We start from the raw sequence: 10,445 nt of genomic DNA, 5'->3' as shown, positions 1-10,445 counted from the left end.
CTCCCATGGGAAAATCTGGGAAAATCTTCCATATTTTGTTCTTTATGGTATTTTAAGTGCTTACCATGTGCCAGGCATTGTACTAAGCGCTGGGGTAGATACAAACTACTCAGGTTGGACACAGTCCATGTCCCAGGTGGGGCCTAGAGTCCTAATCCCAAGTAAGGTAATTGGGACACAGAGAAGGTAGGTGACTTGTCCAAGGTGGTCACACAACAGACAAGAAGTGGAACTGAATTTGAACCCAGGCCATGCTCTTTCCACTAGGGCACATTGCTTCTTATTTATGTTAAAGTCCTTGTAGGCAGGGAGCATGTCTACCAACTCTGTTGAGTTGCACTCTCCCAAACGCTTAATAGAGTGTTCTGAACACAGTAAGCGCTCAGTAAATAACATTGATTGATATACTTTATGGTGCTGTTGATCTGGGCCAGCCATGGACTTCTCTGTTCTCCACTTGCGGAGGGCTAAGCCTGTTTTAGGTGGCAACAACTAGTTCCATTCCAACTCTGGAGAAGATCTCGGGCTATTATTCTGCATTCCTGTCCCCGGGTTTCCAATCGGTGAATTCCCAAGGCAGAGCAGGGTCCAGTCGCTGAAATGGAAACCAGTGGCAAAAGCCAGTTATGACGAAGAAGAGAGACTCCACTGGCTTTGTGAGGGTTATGAAGGAGCCTGGGGATTGCAGTCAAATTGCTCAGGGTTCTATCGGGGGTTGCGGAGGGGGCGGCGGTTTGAAGGACCTGAGGAGTAGGGGCCAGAGGGGCCATGGTCTTTCCAGGAACTGGGAGAACTACCTTTGCCTCAGGAGGAGGAGGAAGCAGACTCACAGGACTAAAGAAGATTCTCCCTGAGCAGAGGGAGATGGGTAGACCACCTCCATGTGTCCCTTGGCCCAAAGGGCAAGGCCCGCCCAGGGGGAAAGAATTCCGCTCCCAGAATATCAGCACTGGGACGAGCCATCTCGTTTAGGGGGAGGCACTGGCTCGTGGGTACAAAAGAAAGCAGGTGATTAAACCAGGGTTCCCTCCCCACAATCGTTTTTGGTGGGGGGGTAGGGGGCAATCAGTGGCCCACCCAGACTTTGGATGGTCGTGGGGATCTAGATTTCCTCTGTGTGTCAAGTAGTGTTCCTTCAGACCATCACAGCTAGCATCCCCCAGGAGTCCGCACCCACCAAGATGGACGCGATGGTGCACTGAGATCCCACCGGAGACCTTGGACCTGAGAACACCTAATCTTCCCTCCCAGACCCTGTCCTCCCCTTTACTTTTCCATCCCCGGAAACAGCTTCATCGTCCTCCCTGTCCCCCAAGCCTGTAACCTTGGCATTACCCTCTACTCATCTCTCATTCAACCCACGTGTTCAATCTGTCACCGAATCTTGCGGGTTCTATCTTCACAGCACTGCTAAATTCCGCCCTTTCCTCTCCATCCAAACTGCTGCATCCGCCGCCTCGCTGACCTCCTTGCCTCTGCCTCTCCCCCTTCTAGTCCGTACTTTATTCTGCCGCCGGATCATTTCTCTGAAAAGCAGACCGGCCCATATCTCCCCTCTCCTCAAGAGCCTCCAGTGGTTGCCCATCCACCTCTGCATCCAACAGAAACTCCTTACCGTCGACTCCAAAGCACTCACGCCCTTCTATCTTACCTCGTCGATTTACTGTACTACAGGCCAGTCCTCACACTTTGCTTCTCTAATGCCCACCTACTCGCCATACTTCAATCTCTAGTATCTCGCTATTGACCTTGGTCACGTCCTCCCTCAGGTCTGGAACTCTCTCCTCCATATAAAACAGACCATACGTTCCCCTTATTTAAAACCTTATTAAAATCACATCTCCAAGAGGTCTTCCCCGACTAAGCCCTCATTTCCACTACTCTTACTTTCTCTCACTACTGTGTCACCTATGTGCTTGGTTCTGTCCCCTTTAAGCATCTGATATTCATTCACTCCACCCTCAGCCCCACATAATTTATTTTAATGTATATTTCCCCCTCAAGACTGTAAGCTCTTTATGGGCAGGAAACTTCTCTACCACCTCTGTTGTTTTGTCCTCTCCTAAGTGTTTAGTACAGTGCTCTATACACAGTAAGTGGTCAATTAATACCGCTGATTGACCCAAGGGCCCAGGACAACAAAACTGCGTCACAAAGTTTGTGACAGTGAGTTGACTGGAAGACGGTGGAGGTTGTAGAGGTTTTTTGTTGTTTTTATTTAATGGTATTTGTTAAGTGCTCCCTATATGTCAAACACTGTTCTAAGCGCTGGGGTAGGTACGGGTTACTGGGGCTTTCATGCTGGGAGTTACCAATCAATCAATCAATCAATGGTATTATATTTATTATGAGTTACAATAACTGAATGTAGATTTGCCTGTAATAGGTTTTCTGTTTGAGTAATATTTGGGATAAATTTGTACCAGGGAGCTCTCTTATTCGATCAGTGGTATTTATTAAGTGCTTTCTGTGTGCACGGCACTGTACTAAACACTTGGGAGAGGACAATGTAACAGTTGGTCGACACATCACATGCCTACAGTGAGCTTGCTTTGTGGAGAGTCTTCTAGGTCACAGTATTTGGGAGAGTATAAATAGAGTACAAATTGATCCCTGTTCCAAAAAAGCTCTTATTGACACAGAAGTCATTTAAAAGACAACTTGTCTTCACTATAAGGTGGCACATTGTCCAGTTTGATACTGGACAGTCCGGATCCTATCTGGTTTGGTCGGGACACCTTCGTGTCCACTGCTTGTCATTACCACATCCAGTCCCCCTCCACCACCGCTGCCCCTCAGCTCTGCGGCTCAGAAATGACATCTATTGAGAGACTTGTGGGGGAATGCAGAATTTCTGGAGAAATAGGCAAGTTAGAGGCACCCCAGGGAAGTGTTTGGGCTCAGGGTTTGGGTAAACATGATGGCATGCGTATAATGTATATGACATCGTATTACCCTACACGTCTAGTGTGCTATGTGTGATGACATCACATGCTTCTCAATGTCCTGTATCTTTTCTTCTTTGAGTACTGTTTGCAGCTATCGTTAATCAGCAAATTAATTTTTTTCTATATATAATTATTTGTGAAGGGGAAAAATTGAGTGCTCTAGCATTTGCAGTGATCTGGGGAACAGCTGAGAGTTTCATTTTCTTTCTCGCCATAGCGATGCAATTTATGTGCTTTTTTCCCTTTTTTTATGGTATTTGTTAAGCACTTACTATGTGCCAGGCACTGTTGTAAGTGCTGGGGATACAAAGTAATCAGGTTGGACATTGTCTATGTCCCATATGGGGCTCGCTGTCTTAATCCCCCCTTTTACTGATGAGGGAGATGAGGCACAGAGGAAGTGAAATGACTTGCCCAAGGTCACACAGCAGTCACAAGGCAGAGACCAGATTAGAAACCAGGTCCTTCCGATTTACAGACCCCTGCTCAATCCACTAAACCACACTGCTTCTTGTGTGCCAAGCACAAGAATAGACAAAAAAAGCAGTCAGATCCGACACCATCTCTGTTCCGTACAGGACTCCAAGTCTAAGGGCTCCCAGTTCCATAGGATGTTGGCAGATTTTTCTCAAGACCAAAGTTTAAAAACTTGGTGTCCAGATTGCCTTATCCATTGAAAACAAAGGCAAGGAAGTTGGCAGAGTCAAAAGGGATCATTTGCTTCTGCGCGAAACTGCCGGTCCCCATTGGCCCGTCAGTGCCAACTCACCGGAAGGCCTGGCATCTGAGCCAAAGAGGTAGAATCCCAGAACCTTGACACCTGCCTGAAGTTCTCATTGTTCAGAGAGGCTCAGAATGATGCAATATGACAGGACATCACTCTGTCCTTAGGCCTGATCGGAGGCAGGCCCCCGAGGCCATTTTTCCATTCGATTTTTTAAATCTGGCAGGTGGCTTTACAATGATTCCTCTTCCTTTTGAAAAGAAAAAAATACTGAGGAGTAGGAAGAGACGATGGTGTTAATGATGGGATGGAAATGAAGTTCCTTTTCTGCCCTCAAGAGACTCAGTTTTCAGTAGGGTTCCCATAAACCCCTTCCCCCCCACTTTTCTTGGTCAAGATTTTTAAAGATCTAGTTCCTGGCTGATTAAGGGATAGATGCCAGGCAGCCCCTTGTCATCAGCGGGCTGTGATTCATTTGTGCAGCTGAGTCCTCCCCTTCTCTCTGGGAAGAAAGATGGCCAAGGCCCCGGTCAAGTGGTTCTTTTGTTTTGTTTTTAAATGGTTCTTGTCAAGCACTTACTATTATACACTAAGCCCCGGCGTAGATAGAAGATAATCAGATAGGGCACAGGCCCTGTCCCCACAAGGGCTCACAGTCAAAGTAAGAGGGAAAACAGGTAAAATCCCTATTTTACAGAGAGATGACTGAGGCACAGAGAAGTTAAGCGACTTGCCCAAGGGCACCCAGCAGACTTTGGTTTCACCTACCTTTCGCCAAGTGGGAAGAGACACTTGCCATTCTGTGGGATGATGTCTCTCTTGTATCTAGCGACAGAAAGGGACGGTCAAAGCCACTGAACCACCCACCACAGTCACCCCTCGGTCACGCCAGGGCCCTCCCTAACCTGGCTGCCCAGCTTTTAGGTTTGGTGGGTCCTTGCACCAAGTGGAAAGAAGCAATTATGGTGAAAAATAACATTTCCCTCATCCTGGCGTGGTCCCGTTAGAGGATGGGTGTCCACACATTGGGGTCTTCCTTACAAACGGCATACGTCGCGTGCCCGACAGCGAAGACCCAGACGATGCCATTCTGCAGAGAAAAAAACTAAAACCTCTCTATAGACGGGCAGCTGCGTTGCTGCTTCTACTTGTCCAGCTGGCGGGGGGCACCCAAAGGACACCGTTGGTAAAGTGGGGAATAACGTCTCTCGTGGGACTGATCCGAAGAACAGCGGGAGGTGCAAAACGGCCCCGCTGGCTTTCTCCCGTGTCTCTTCAGGGTAAGGGGGCATTCGAGACCGCCTCCCCAGGCCACCGGCGCTGCCGCTTCTCCACCCACCCGAAGGCCCAATGAGAGGAGAGGACAGCGTCGCTCACCCATCTCTTGGCAGGCCACAACTCTCCGATCCAAGGGGAGCAGACAAGGCCCAGAAGGGGACATCGCGCACACAGGCAGCTTCTCTGCCCAGTGGGATTCCTTCAGGTGCCACCGAGGGGAGGGGTGCCGTCTCGTATCCTCACTGTTAGAGGCGCCGTAGATTCTAAAATGGGCATTTGGACCTTTGGGCCCCTAAAGTGAGTTCTGTGATTCCAAGCCCAGTATCATTCCATGGTTTCTTTTTATCTGAGCAAGTTTGGAGAACCTGCCTTAAGTTTGTAAGGGCAATCAGGGGCGGGAAGAACAATGGAAGCTTTACATTTAGCTTGAGAGGAGTCCAGATTACAGGATTCCATCGCTCCATTGCCCTTATCTTTTCTTCCTCCCCCATTTTCTTTAAACGTTTTTTCCTTGCACGTAATTTCTGATTCAAGTGCTCAGAGCTCAGACACTCAGAAAATCACATCTGTCGTAACAGACGCGATTGTCATCAGCATCTCCTGGTCTGGTATTCCCATGAACACACCCATGTTTTTAACATGTCAGGTGGCCATAACAGGAGTAAAGGTCTCACAGAGGTTTGTTTGTGAGAAAACAAAAATGAGGTCATGACAGTGGGTATGTATTGAGGTATGGCTGGAACTAGGTTGGCAAGCCACCTCCCTGAAGGTTCCAGCGGGAGCAGACATTTGCTTACATCACCTGTGTTAACTAACTCCCTTTCAAGGAGATAGTGTTCCTAGGCCTGCTCACTTGTCCTCCACTTTGAGAGGAACCAACTCCTCCGCACACAAGCGACCAAAACGAGGAAAAGACATTTCTATCTATGGGAGACGTCTATCTCTGGGAAACTATGCCAGCTATATGCCTACAGACAAAACTCTTATACAGAAAAGAGTGCCCCTCTCACAGAGAGTGATCTGACTTCATAGCCAGCCACTTCCTCAGCGGGGGAACCCGTGAAACTAAGGAGGTGATAAAAGTATTGATTAAGCACTTATTGTATACAGGGCACTGTGCTAAATTCTGGGAGAAAAGACACAGATGGAAATTAGACATCATCCCTGGCCTTGGGGGTGACTCACATCAAAAAATTTCAAGTGGGGAGAAGGGATCGGAGACAGACTCATCAAGAATGATGATTAAAAATAATTAAAGCACACCACAGACAGACAAAATAGGCTCAAAGTCTCAGCGACAAGAGGAATACGAGGTCTAGTGAGCCGTCATCTGCCTCGTGCTTGATGTGGAAAAGGCACCAGATACTACCTTTTAGTATGGCATTTCTTTTTTTTTTTTCAGCACCCTGCCTCGCTTCCCAAGTTTCTTTGCTTGGAAGCGACCGCGTTCAAAGATACGGAAAGTCTCTGAAACAACTGATGGGGTCAGGGGTCACTCGGGGTAGTTACATTGGTGTAGCTTTTGGCCTTGTTCTCAAAATGGTGTTTATGACATCAACACCATGCTATTCTTTGTGTCTGGGTTAACGCATATGACACCACATGCCATCTTCTTGTCCGGAGTCACTGCGGGCAGTTGGGCTCATTCTCATCACAAAATTCTTGACCTGAAGAAAGGCATTACCGCACGCTAGTTCACCTGGGACCGTTCTAATAAAATCCCAACAGGTAACAAAGATTGGTTCCAGTCTTTTTAGACCATGGGGCCCTCGAGAGTCAGAAACTGAGTCTCAATCCCAACCGGAAACATTTTGCTACTCTGCTTCTTGTGCCGTTTCCCGGCGCTTTGTTAGAGTTCTGCACACAGTAAGTGCTTAATAAATACTATTTCAGCTACTCTGCAGTCCTACATTGCCTTTGCCTCTTCTTTAATTCTCATGAAATCTATTTATTTTGCCAGAGATGGAAGGGAGCAGGGTTTACAGACTCAAGAAAAGCCCCTCTTTTTTATATTGGGCAGTATTTCACCAATTTCAATCACTTATTCATCCTTAAAGGACACCTGGGATTGTGTCTACCACCACTACTGTATTATGTTCTCCCCAGTGCGTAATATAGTGCTCTACAGCAAGCGATCAAAAAAATAGCATTGACTGATTAGCTAGAAATCCGCATCACCATCATCCCTGTTGGGAGGCCCCTATGCCCTCCTCCCCTTCCTCAGAGCCCTATTGAAAAAGTTGGAGCAACTTTTCTGTTTGGAAAAAAATCATATTTTTGAAGATTAAATTAGAGGAGGTGCATAGAACTGCCCTGACCCATAGTAGCCAGAGTAGGAAATGATTCTTATTGCCAGTGACTTACTGCAAGGTCTATCATTTGAGCCCATCTGGTCATCAACCTATCTTCCCCACCCTGCACCAACCCTCCCTGGAGGGAAAATAAGCCATTAGAGCTCTGAACCATGCCTTATCTGCTAAAAGAAGTTCTCATCTTTTATCTGTTCCCTACTTTTATCTTTATAAATGGAGTCTCAGACCAGTTTCAGTTCCTGATCCAGGTCCGCCAAGGCCAAATGCTTGCAGGCTTCTTACATAATAAAGTGCCCCAGCACTTTGAAACAATAGTGGGTTACACGTGGAGGGGGGAAGGAATCACTCCAAACTTTTTGATTTTTTTTCTTCAGGACTGATTTGCTTCCCCCTTCAGTTTCCCCAAAGCGGATCTGGACTTTTTACCTCTCTCTCCCTTTGCTCTGTCCCCATTTGGTGTATATTTCCAAGTCCGTATTGGGAAAAAAAACAGATATAAATACCTCTTAGTAAGGATTTTTTTAATGGAAGATCCAAGAGTTCCCGGGAGATATAAATACGGATTACTATTGCCATTTATGGATAGATTGGAGAAGACACTGAAGTGCTGGGTTCCCACCTCTTCTCTGGATGAGGGTGAAGCCACCTTTTACCCTGGTGGTGCTTTAAGAGGGCATGGCCCACCTACACTCTATACAGATTGTCAATCATACTGGATCTAAATATGCAAACTGAGTGAATATTCAACTGGGTGAGTACCCCAAAATTCAAATAAAGTGATTGCTGGATTGATTGAAATGAGCAAGAGGATCATGTTTCTGATGCGTAGGTTGTGACCAGTGTCTGTGAGAATGGTTGGAACAAAAACAAGTGATTGTTAGTAGGTATGTGTGTAACTAAGTCGGGGGCTGCCTGCCTTCCTGGAGAATATCCCAGTCTTGGGCCTGTCTCAAGAAGGACTTAAAAAAATCTGTGATTGACTGATAACACTATGCTGGTCTAACAGGTTAGGAACACCACAGATCTCTGGATCACTAAACTATGATTTCCCACAGGTGACTAAACTTCCCAGAATACCCAAATCTTGGACCTGCTTCGAGGGGCCCCAATTTTAGAAGTCCTCAGTTCCTTCTTCTCGTTCAAGTCATCCCTCGGTCAAGTCGCGTAACCGAAACCCATAATGACCTGGGTTTCCTAGTCAGCTATGCCCTCCGGCAAAACACTTTCAAAGAAAAATTCCCTGTTTCCAGAAAGGCATGACTTTGCAGTCAGCTCTCCCTGTGAGCAGGTGAGCTAAGGAAGCCTCCCTCTTGAGAGAAGACGTGTGGCTGGAGTGGCCACCTTTTCCTGTATACAAGTAAGCTCTTCCCGGAACCAAATGCCCCAAACCCCTCTGAGAGTAGACCATTCTCTCAGATCTTTGCTTTTATTCGCTTTCTTCATTTCCTTCTGAGCGGAGGCCTGCTGCCCTGATGTTTCTCCACCCATGTGCCAACGAGGCCGAGTTCTCTGCCCTGCTATAAGGGGAGGAATAAATGCAGGGGTGCTAATTGAGAGGAATTCTAGATGTATGTGAACAGTGCCAAGAAAGTCAACCTGACAGCTCGCTTTTGTGATCATTAGTTTCCTCTCCTGCCTCTACAACCCGTCATTTGTGAGCATGCTTGGCAGTTTGATCCTTTACTGTGAAACTTTGATTTGGGAAAAGGGTTTATTATCTGGAGGCTGGGGATGCCTCCTTTTCTTAGCAAAGCAACTATGACTCCAACAAGCAGTTAAAAGATTGCTGCATCCGGTTCATTTTCCCCCTCTCCAGCAAGGCTCTAGTGAGGGGGAACTAGTCTCTAAGAGTTCTCCATTGCTCACTCCCAAGAGCTTAAGTCTAGTGCTCAGCACAGGGTAAGGGCTCCGTAAATACCTGGAGATTGATTAGTAATACGAGGCTGGTCTATCATGTAAGATACACAACAGGTCTCTGGATCGCTAAACTAAGATTTCCTGCATCTTGCTACACTTCTGGCAGAAGACTTAAAGTACGTGGAACAACGATGGCCACTGACTGCCTCATCACGACGGACAAGACTTGGAGGAACTTGCCAACAGCAGATCGCTCTCCATAAAAGCCGGGTTTCCTCAGGGAACTTTTGTTCTATCTTCCTTAGTTGTGCGTATTCTTTCAATTTATCACACAGCAGCTGCTGTCAAACACTCCCTTCAAGTCCCACCCACCCTGTGAAGTTGTGTGCACTGGTACTGTTCCAGTGTCAGGAAACTAAATATTCTGAGACCTCCTGCTTGTTTTTGGATAGTGAGTCCGGCTTCCGGGGGTCACTGGGAAACTTAACTTTCCAGGTAGGTTAAGGTAAGCCCAGTCCCAGAAAAGATTGGTCACTACTACCATATTGTTCGTCTTTTAAGTTAGTATGAAGATTGATTGTCATGAGAGTGTGTCACAATTCTCTGTCAATCTTCCAAGGGTCATATCAACCTTCCTGGTTTTAGTTACTATCTGTCATATTTACTGAACTCTTACTGTGAGCAGAGCATTGTACTAAATGCTTGGGAAAGTACAATGCAATAGAGTTGGTAGATATGCTCCCGGCCCCCAAGGAGCTTACTGTCTATAAGGGGAGGACAGACATTTAGAAAGATTGTGGATATGTGTATAAAGTGCTGAATAAAGGGTACAAATCTAAGTGCCAGGTTCTGTCACCGCTTCACTGGGGAGTCTACTTGGTGAATATATAAACCTCTGTGCCCCTGATGAAAATCTTCTATGTGGGTAAAAGGTTTCCGTGACACAGCTTAGTCTGTAACCTGGGTATATTTCAAGCTTATTGTCAACCCATTGAGTTATGCTAATTCTGTGAAGTGATTCATTCTTGTTTACATGGCGTCTTCTGGATACCCCTTCCAGAGCACAGCTCATGTTGCAAAACCCCAAGCCGGGCAGGTCACTTGAGTTTATAAAAACAATTATAGTGCCTCTTTTAAACATGGTTCTTTTAAAGAGAGGAGAGTGATTTACTAAACTGCAAGGTAGGAATTCATTTAAATACAAATACACGTACTGGGTATAAGCCACGATGTTTAGCATAATTTTCTAGAAAATCCTTTTGGACCCGTCTTTAATTTGTGCACTTAGCTATGTAATCCTTCTTTTATGCTCCACTTATTCTGAGT

General features: G+C 46.4%; 1 long non-coding RNA gene across 1 annotated transcript; it reads right to left on the bottom strand.

Moving 5' to 3' along the window:
* Nucleotides 1–390: 390 nt before the first annotated feature.
* LOC114817247 lies at nt 391–9,848 on the bottom strand. The gene is made up of 2 exons (XR_005660892.1): nt 4,441–9,848; nt 391–595 (listed from the first exon to the last, which is right to left on the bottom strand). It is a non-coding gene; the product is annotated as an uncharacterized LOC114817247 (long non-coding RNA).
* Nucleotides 9,849–10,445: the final 597 nt, after the last annotated feature.

The sequence above is a fragment of the Ornithorhynchus anatinus genome, chromosome 16 (assembly GCF_004115215.2).
Source record: "Ornithorhynchus anatinus isolate Pmale09 chromosome 16, mOrnAna1.pri.v4, whole genome shotgun sequence".
Lineage (NCBI taxonomy): Eukaryota > Metazoa > Chordata > Mammalia > Monotremata > Ornithorhynchidae > Ornithorhynchus > Ornithorhynchus anatinus.
The sequence above is the reverse complement of the archived record's forward strand: the minus strand, read 5'-3'. Positions and strand labels throughout refer to the sequence as shown.